Source organism: Magallana gigas, chromosome 5, assembly GCF_963853765.1.
Source record: "Magallana gigas chromosome 5, xbMagGiga1.1, whole genome shotgun sequence".
In the NCBI taxonomy this organism is placed as follows: domain Eukaryota; kingdom Metazoa; phylum Mollusca; class Bivalvia; order Ostreida; family Ostreidae; genus Magallana; species Magallana gigas.
Window position 1 is genome coordinate 55,255,384 of NC_088857.1, and position 10,301 is coordinate 55,265,684.

The following is a 10,301-nucleotide window of genomic DNA, read 5'->3' on the forward strand; positions in this document are numbered from 1 at the left end:
TGATTATAATCATGACAAGAGATGTTTTAGATGCCTTTATAAGAAGTCTTATTTCTAGAATGTTGGAGCATCCACTGGCAGGTCCTTTGTTTTCTGGTGCACTGTACTCTAGTCAAACGGAAGTAAACAATAGTTTTAAGAAGATATTAATTATTTTTTCAACTTCATTATTTATTGATATTAATATCTTAATGTTCACCGAGAGCATATGCTTCTCAAAATTGTCATGAATATGGTATAATTTACAGTTGAACACGATGCAATGCCCTTCTTATTGGTTCATCTCAGATTAGTGTGAATAGTGTGTGGAGCTTCCGCAGGGTTTATCAAGGAAGATGAAGGTCGATTTCATTTGAGAATTAATTCTCAAAAAAGAAAATAATTACAAAGATTTCCATCAGTGTGAAACCTATACGACACGCTATCTGTTTTATAGGTAAAGATCTCACGCAGAGAAATCTCGTCAATACACCTATGTATCTGGAGGCTTATCCTTTGAATATACCTCAAGGATCTTGTTTTTAATTATCATAAGAATTCTAATATTTTCCTGTTTATCTGCCCTAAATGTAAAGAAAATTTATGAACTAATCACAGATTAAAATAAGATGTTTTTGAATATCCGGTGACAATTATATAAAATAGCACAACTAGAAAAAGTCACCTAAATTAACAGCTAATTATTTAATTATGAAAGATATAATGATAAAACTTAACAGATATCAAATAAGCGAAAAATTTGCAGTTTGGGGATAAAAATGAATATCTTGAAAATTCAATTCAGTAAGTAACAACAAAAGTCTCTGCGGAATTCGAACTTGGGATGTACGCTTCGCAAGTCCGACTCTCTAATATATATTGTTTTCTTTATATTTGACAACAGTTTTAGAAAGATTCTGGCAGAAATATGCCAGTTTATGAAATGTTTACATTTTCGTCCTCAAATGTTTAAGATGGACGGACATCACCCTTTAATGGTTTAGATGGTAAATACACTTTATTTGAGCACTGGGTCGGCATGGTTAATTCAGGAAATCCAAAACTACGTCCGAACAATCCGAAAGCTTATTCCTGACTGATGACATTCATGTACGAAAAACAATGAGGGATGAAGTACATCTTCAATTTGATTAAGTCAATTGTATGAAGTCCAGAGAGTTAAGACAAATAAGCAATTATATATTGTGCACCAAACATTATGTTTCTTAACGAAAAATGTGATCAGAAAGGTTCGAAATGTTTGCATTGGGTCAAGTAAAAGACGTTGGTAAAGAGTCTCCTATTTTCTACAATTATAGTAATGAATTTTAATTCGCTCCTACTCGCTGCTTTACATGAGTTATTGACATCATGTCATCATCGATATTATCAAAGATAACTGGATTTATAGTTCAGACTATTTGAATGAAAAAATGACAATAACAAACCGTGAACCATCTCAAAAATCTATAAAACGAAATACAAATTCAAAGCAGAGCAACACGGACCTACAAATAGAGATAGATATGATCAGGTGCCTATAGGAGGAGTGAGCATCCTCTACTTGGGTCACACCCGCACACAGATTGCTGCTCTAAACAGGATGGGAGACAAGAATATCCAAAGAAAGTTTCCGAGACCAATCTGTGTGCAATTCTCTAGTAAAGTGCATAAGGATATGGTTATGAGGAGAGTGCACATTCTAAAGCAAAAACGTTCATTCTTCAGGATGTCAAACCAACTGCCGGAAGAAATAAGAGAAAACATCTGCAGGAACTTCACCAAAAATACACCGATAGGAATATCGAAACAATGCTAAAAGGCGACAAACTGATATTTACCAACAGTGGGAATATTTACCGGGATAAAGTTGGACCATTACCAGCTGTGAACGAAGTGATTTCCAACGAACCCGTGAAAATGAGCATCAGCATAGGGAATACTGTTGAAGACAACAGGAATCGCTTTGCTTCGTACGTCTCCACCGCGGATTCATCCAGACAAGTGAGGATGTCCCTTAGCAACATCATGAAACAACAGAGCGTATCCAGTACCTCCCACAATATCCATGCATACCGTTTCAAGAGCAGTGATGGTATCACACGAGGGGTCAGAGGACGACGGTGAGGTTGGCGCGGGGCGTGCACTGTTGCGAACACTTACGGAAAACGACATTCCAAATACTGTTGTTGTTGTGGCAAGATGGTTTGGGAGCAGAATCGGCGCACGTCGATTTTCGCAAATATATATATATATATATATATATATATATATATATATATATATATATATATATATATATATATATATTTATTTCAAAAACTATATCTGTTTAAAATTTCTTTTTTAGCAGAAACATAAATCCATATACCCCACCCCCATTTACTCACCCCCTTTCTGTATCTATCCTCTTCATTAACCTCAATCTCATTGCTCGTATATATACAATTTTGTTATGCATGCTTATGTTTACATTGTGCAAATATAAATATATATGTAGTGTATAATCTTAGATAGGTATATCTTTGTATATGTAACTTTTTTTCTACTGTATTGTACGTAAAACAAAATACTGAAAGCAGAGATTACATACTTAATCTGTATTTATATTGTGCTTTGACATTGATATAAATAAATGAATTTAAAAAAAAGAAATTACAATAAAATAATTTTTATTATAAATATACAGTTCAAGTAGATCTTCGTAATAAAATTTTATATCAAAGATTTTCCTAAAATTCTTACCTATATAAAAAAGTTCTTAAATCTTGCTAGTGTTTTTAAAATGCTTTTTTATATTTTTAGGTCACCTGAGTAAACTCAGTTGACCTATTGCTATCCGTTTTCGTCCGTCGTGCGTTAACAATTTTACATTTTTAACTTTTTAAAAACTACAGTGCTAATTGTTACCATTTTTGGTGTGAGGCATCTCTATGGTTATAGAAATCTAAATTGTAAAATTCATGGCTCTACCACTCCCAAGGCACCACAGATTGGGCCAAATAAGCAAAAAAAAAAAAGCCAAATTTTCAAAAATCGTCTTCTCTACTTCCATATATGTGAGGAAAAAACTGGTTGCATATTTATAATGTCCATGAAGCCCTCTGCCAAAATAGTGAAATTCATGACCCCTGTGTCTGGAGTTCAGGATTTAGGGTGGGGCCAATATGGCCATATATTTAAAATGTATTAAAAATGTATTAAATCTTAGAAAATCTTCTTCTCTACCTCCATATATATTTGTTAAAAACTAAATGCATGATTATGATATCCATGAAGCCCTTTACCAAAATTGTAAAAATCATGACCCCTAGATAAGGGGTCAGGCTCTAGGGTGGGGCCAATATGGCCATGTAGTCAAAATGAATTTAATCTTAGAAAATCTTCTTTTCTAGTTCCACATATATTTCTTAAAAACTAAATGCCTGGTTATAATGTCCATGAAGCCCTCTACCAAAATTGTGAAATTCATGACCCATGTGTCAAGAGTTCAGGCTCCAGGATGGGGCCAATATGGCCACATAGTAAAAATGTATAAATATTAAATCTTAAAAAATCTTCTTCTTTACCCCCACACATGTGGGCAAAAAAACTGAATACATCATAGTTATGATTTCCACTAACTCCTCTACCTAAATTGTGAAATTCATGGCCCCTGGGTCAGGGGTTCAGGACATTGGGGGGGGGGGGCAATATAGTGTTAAGGCATATAATGTATAAACATCTTCTTCCCTACTCTCACACATCTGTATGAAAAACTGACTTCATAGTTATGTTTACCAGGAAGTCCTTTACTAAAATGTTAATATAAATTTCATGTCCCCTGAAGTATGGGTTTTGACTCTAGAGCAGGGCCAAAATGGATGCATCATATAATGTTTAAAAATTATCTTCTTTACTCCTACACACCTGAAAGGAAAACTGAATTCATGATTTTGTAGAACTGATCTTTAAGTTTTTCGCAAAAATTATAGGTTTTATAGTTCTTTTTAAAAGATTTCAGGTAGGGAGGCGGTCGTCATTGCAAATTAATTCTACTCCAGAATGAAACCTATTTAAAAACATATATGAGACTCCTTGATAAGTTTGTGTATGGGTTACATGCTACTCAGGTGACAGTTAAGGCTTATTAGCATGTTGGGTGTTTTAATTTTTTTTTTTTGCTAATTTTTTGAGAGAATGACCTTATTTTCAGAGGTAACGATGGGTTTCATAGTATGTTTCGATTCTTAAATCTAAAGGGTGATTTCGTGCACTTCACAATATTGCAGAATTTCTTGTGATAGATTGCTTAAAGATATTCCTAAAGACCATGGCCTACTTCTGTGCTGGTTGGAAGCAAAAGGGAGACAAAACTGTAAATTTTTCAATTTTTCCGGTTATTATACAACAGTTTAAAAATACACCTTGTTAACTATATCTTATTAGTCCCCTACCGGTTTCACCGGAGGGGACTATAGCTTTCCTCTGCGTCCGTCAGTCCGTCTGTCTGTCTGTCCGTCCGTCTGTCTGTCCCACTTCAGTTTTCCACACTTTTTTCTTTATGCAATTGAGGAATAATATGAAACTTGCTGAACAGCTTCAAAATGTCAAACTACAGATCAAGTTTACACTTTTGTAGCGTCTGATTGACATATTTTCGAGAAAATTAATTTTTTATATTCCAATTTTTAATGTTCGGGTTCGTTATCGGGTTCGGTGTGTAACTGAATAAACGAGGTCAGTATGTAGTCAGTAATAATATCGTGCGTTACTTGTACCATTCCTTTTCCTGTACCATTCCTTTTATCATTTCTAACAAACAAATAAATTCTATAAAATAGTGTCAAGCATTGTGTTGTAAATTTAATCGGCAGGGTTTTTTTTTATTATTATTACAATCGGGTTCGTTGTCGGGTTGGGCTGTTTAACTGTTTGGTTTGATTCGGGGTACAGAAGACGGTAAGAAATGATATTGTGCATAACAGTGCATTGTTTTCACAAATTTTTACCAGCGAATACATAATAGACATGGCGAAATTACAGGAGATGAAATAAAGAGTATTATTTTACCTATTTCCTATTTAATTTCTATATCAACTATATAGTTTTAATTTCCTCTGTTCTTTTATCTCTGATTAAAGCAGAACATCTCGTTTACAATAGCTCTGAAAGTTGTGTGCTTGGGAGCTTTCATAGAATAATACAAACCGGTATGGGACGTGTATTGCTTATGCAATACTCTCAGAATGCTTGTTGAGACTTGTGACTTCTTCAAGATCACTTTGTACAAGGTAACCTTCTAACTCATTAATGGACATTGTAAAGGGTGACAGTGATAGGTCTTTACCTTGTCTGACTAAGATAACAAGCATTCTGAGAGTATTGCATAAGCAATACACGCCCCCCACCGGTTTGTAGAAATTTGTGAAAACAATGCACTGTTATGCAGAATATCATTTCTTACCGTCTCAACAGACCAACCCGATAACGAACCCGATTGTAATAATACATAAAACCCCGTCGATTTAATTTACAACACAATGTTTGACACTATTTTACAGAACTTATTTGTTTGTTAGAAAAAATAAAAGGATTGGTCCAAGAAATGCACGATATTATTACTGACAACATACTTTCCTCGTTTATTTGATACACATCGAGCCCAATAACGAACCCGAACATTAAAAAATTGGAATATAAAAAAATTAATTTTCTCGAAAATATGTCAACCAGACGCTACAAAACTGTAAACTTGATCTGTAGTCCGACCGTCTGTCTGCCCCACTTCAGTTTTCCACACTTTTTTTTCTTTATGCGTTTGAGGAATAATATAAAATTTGCTGAACAGCTTCAAAATGTCAAACTACAGATCGAGTTTACACTTTTGTAGCGTCTGGTTAACATATTTTCGAGAAAATTAATTTTTTATATTCCAATTTTTTAATGTTCTGGTTCGATATCCTGCATAACAGTGCATTGTTTTCACAGTTTCCACAAACCGGTAGGGGACGTGTATTGCTTATGCAATACTCTCAGAATGCTTGTTTTATTAACCGGGTTTTCCAACGGAAAAATCCGGTTATTAAAATGGTGAAAATGGCGGGCGAATGGCGGGCGGGCGGCTGCCAATAGGGTACCCTCATTGTACGGAGAACTCCGCCTACAGTTCTCAAGATAGGAAGTTGTTCTTTTGCAGATCAATTGTACATATATCAGAGGTGTGCATATTGCTAGGATTTTGATTTCCGATAATTTATCGAAAAAATACCAGCTTTTGGACTTAATCATTTTTTGGCAAAATATTGCATATAGGGTACCCTCATTGTACGGATAACTCCTCTTACAGTTCTCAAGATAGGAAGTTGTTCTTTTGCAGATCAATTGTACATATATCAGAGGTGTGCATATTGCTAGGATTTTGATTTCAGATAATTTATCGAAAAAATACCAGCTTTTCAACTTAGTCATTTTTTGGCAAAATATTGCATATAGGGTACCCTCATTGTACGGATAACTCCTCCTACAGTTCTCAAGATAGGAAGTTGTTCTTTTGCAGATCAATTGTACATATATCAGAGGTGTGCATATTGCTAGGATTTTGATTTCAGATAATTTATCGAAAAAATACCAGCTTTTGAACTTAGTCATATTTTGGCAAAATATTGCATATAGGGTACCCTCATTGTACGGATAACTCCTCCTACAGTTCTCAAGATAGGAAGTTGTTCTTTTGCAGATCAATTGTACATATATCAGAGGTGTGCATATTGCTAGGATTTTGATTTCCGATAATTTATGAAAAAAATGCTAGCTTTTGAACTTAGTCATTTTTTTGGCAAAATGTTGCATATAGGGTACCCTCATTGTACGGATAACTCCTCCTACAGTTCTCAAGATAGGAAGTTGTTCTTTTGCAGATCAATTGTACGTATATCAGAGGTGTGCATATTGCTAGGATTTTGATTTCCGATAATTTATGAAAAAAATGCTAGCTTTTGAACTTAGTCATTTTTTGGCAAAATGTTGCATATACATGTAGGGTACTCTATTTCACTGGATAAGGGTTGACATGGATTATGGATACAGTTTACATAAAAGAAAACCCGGTTTGCTGTCACATTGACAGATTTTCACTTGTTTACAATGCTTTAGGGATGCATTTCTAATGATCACATGAAATTTAATAGCCAGTCTTTAAGTTTTATGCAAGATACAGGGCTCACAATTCTTTGTCATGTAAACAAGGCTCGTACTCTGTTTTAATTACATGGGTTCAACATACCAGTAAAAAATCTTTTTAAGCTGATTTCTCTATCTTCTTATTCATTTCAACCCTAATAAAACAGTTTCTAACGTTTGAAACATTTATTTTAGGTACAAAACTGGAATTTTCAATTCAACATTCAAAATGTAAACAAAAGCTTTGTTTACATAGCAAAGAATTTTAAGCTGTATAAACGTTTATAATTCAACGAATGACACTCAAATTTCGGTTGCCTATTAAAAATGCCCTTCTGAATTATAGTAAACATTAAAGGTGGAAAAATGATTTTTGACCAAAATCGTGACCTGAAGCCCCTTCAAACGGACTGGCAAACTACAAAAAATACAAATCTATTACGACTTACATGTATCTCATCCTTTAAAATAAAATTTGATGTCTAATTGAAATTATTATGATTTTAATCAATAACATGAACAAACTAATCCAGATTTACTAATTTTTTGGTAAAAGCGTATAGGTGTTCTAAAATACCTGTCTTAAGATGGACAAAAAGGGTAGATATAAGGTTACTTTTATTCTCTCTCTCTCTCTCTCTCTCTCTCTCTCTCTCTCTCTCTAAGAGACGGACATATTGAGTTAATTTTCATTAATGAACAAAGAGTCTTTTACTGCACTACTTGTTCTTTTTATTGAAGGCATAGTTGTTAAGTTTGTTCGCGTTTTAACTCAAAGGCTGAAATAAGCTTTTCTGATTGTTCGTTGTCTGTCGTCGTTGTTGTAAAATTTCACCTTTTATCTTCTTCTCAAGAACCACTGTGTTTCAGCCATACTTGGCACAAAGCATCATTGTGTGAACGAAACTCAACTTTGCTCAAATAAAGGATCACGTCCTCTTTAAAGGAGAGATAATTTTGAACTATTAAAAATATTTTTTGGTATTTTTAAAAATATCTTCTTCTCAAAAAGCAGTTGGCCGAAAAACTGAAACTTGTGTGGAAGCATCTTTGGATATTGTAAATTCAAGTTCAAATCATGATCCCTAGAGGCAGGGTGGGGCCACAATGAGTGTCAATATTATTTTGCATAGAAATATTTTCAGAAAAACCTTTCTAAAAAGCATTCAGCTTGAAAAGCTGACACTTATGTAAACGCATCATCGGGAGATTCAAGTTTGCTTAAATCATGATCTTCAGAAGTAGAGTTGGGCCACAATAGGAGGGAGTCAAATGTTTGCATAGAAAGATATGGAGAAAAATCTTTAAAAATCTTCCACTTTGGCCAGAAAAGCTGACACTTGTGTGGAAGCATCCCAAGTTTTTATATAGGTAGATTTACAGAAAAATCTTTAAAGAATATCCTTTAAAAAACTATATCGGCCGAAAAGCTGTAACTTGCGTGGAAGCATCCTAGTGTTGAATGAAGTTTGTTCAAATCATGATCCTGGAAATTGGGAGGTGCCATTTTGGGGGTCAAATTTGTACAAGGGAATATATAAAGAAAAATCTTTAAAACTTCTCTTTAAACCCCACAGGCTTAAAATGCTGTATCTTGGGGGAAGCATCCTCAGGTAGTGTAGATTTAATTTTCTTTAAATAATGTACCCTGCATGCGCGGATCTAGAGGGGGGGGGTCGGGGGGGTCCCGACCCCCCCCTGAAAAATGAAAATTTATTAAATATACATAGTAAAATTATCGCGAAAATATGCCTCGGACCCCCCCCCCCCCCCCCCCCGGCAAACACAATTATCCTTCGGACCCCCCTGGAAAAAATTTCTGGATCCGCGCATGCCCTGGGTGTAGGGTTGCGCGTCAATGAGGGTGGAATTTTTGCGAAACCTTCTCACATATACTGAAACAACAAAAGGGGCTTGATATTTTATATAAAAATATGTAGATAAAAATTGGAAGATTTTTAAAACCTTTTTTTTCAAAGTCTACTTTACCTAATTGTCAAGATATTCTGAATTTCATACTGTAATGCTGATTTAATCAGAGCTATGGCTGCTGTTATTCAGGTGAGCAATGTGGCCCCTGGGCCTCCTGTTTCTTTTTACAACTTCTAGGACATCTGGATACCCCTAATTTTGTTCAGTTAAATTCATCTTGAAAAAATGTCAAATTTTTCCAGTATTAATTTGTGTCTTTTTCATTTTATTTTGTGTCAACAAAGAGCAATGTACGGATATCTGCTTTTGAACTGAAAAATACACAAACACATACCTCTAAAGAATGGGGTATCATGTTCTGACCTATATCGGGATCAACGTAATTTGACGTAATTTTCTTTATCAAAACGATTCGGACTGTCCATCATGAACGGTTCGTCATATTTTTTAGGTTAAAAAATAAAGATTTTCTAAACTATTACATGGATTTTTCGTCGGGGAGAAATACAATTTTGCTGTTCGATTTCTCAACAGTATAGAAAAAAAATTCCGTTTGCGGTTGAATCTTCAACTTAATTATCGCTTTGAAGATAAGGTGCCAAAGCCAAGAAATGTTATTAACACCCACCTAGAGGGTGATCTTTTGATCTCTCAAGGAGCTTGCTCGCCAAATATGTTTCTGAAGGATTTCATGCTCTCTTTGATATTTAATCTTATGAAATTGTATTGCCTATATTGTCAATTTCCGTAGAAGCAATTATCCCGGGGAAATAGAATATGAAAATTGAATAAACAATATTTAGTTCTACATAATTAACTTTAAACAGTTATTTAATAAAAACAACGACAACAAATAAAAGCAACAACCACAATGTTTACTTATATCACACAAAATCTATAACATTTAAAAAGCTGATAGTATTTGTAATAAAAATGTATTATATTGAATCGGCTGTGCCTCGATGGAATGGAATTCAGTAATATAAACTTAACCATTACTGTTCCCTTTCGCATCTTGTTGTGGAGGCTCAACAAAGATATAATATCATCATGTTTTGTATACGCCAGTGTGCTATAGTTTTTAAAATATCTTGAGCAAGATTTTAAGAAAACCTTCCCGCATAGAATCAATGAACATTGTAGACATCTTACTCATCGCTCTAAGACAAACAATATTTATTTATTTCTCAAATTATTTAAGATTTTCGAGTAGATTAAGCTCCAGTTAC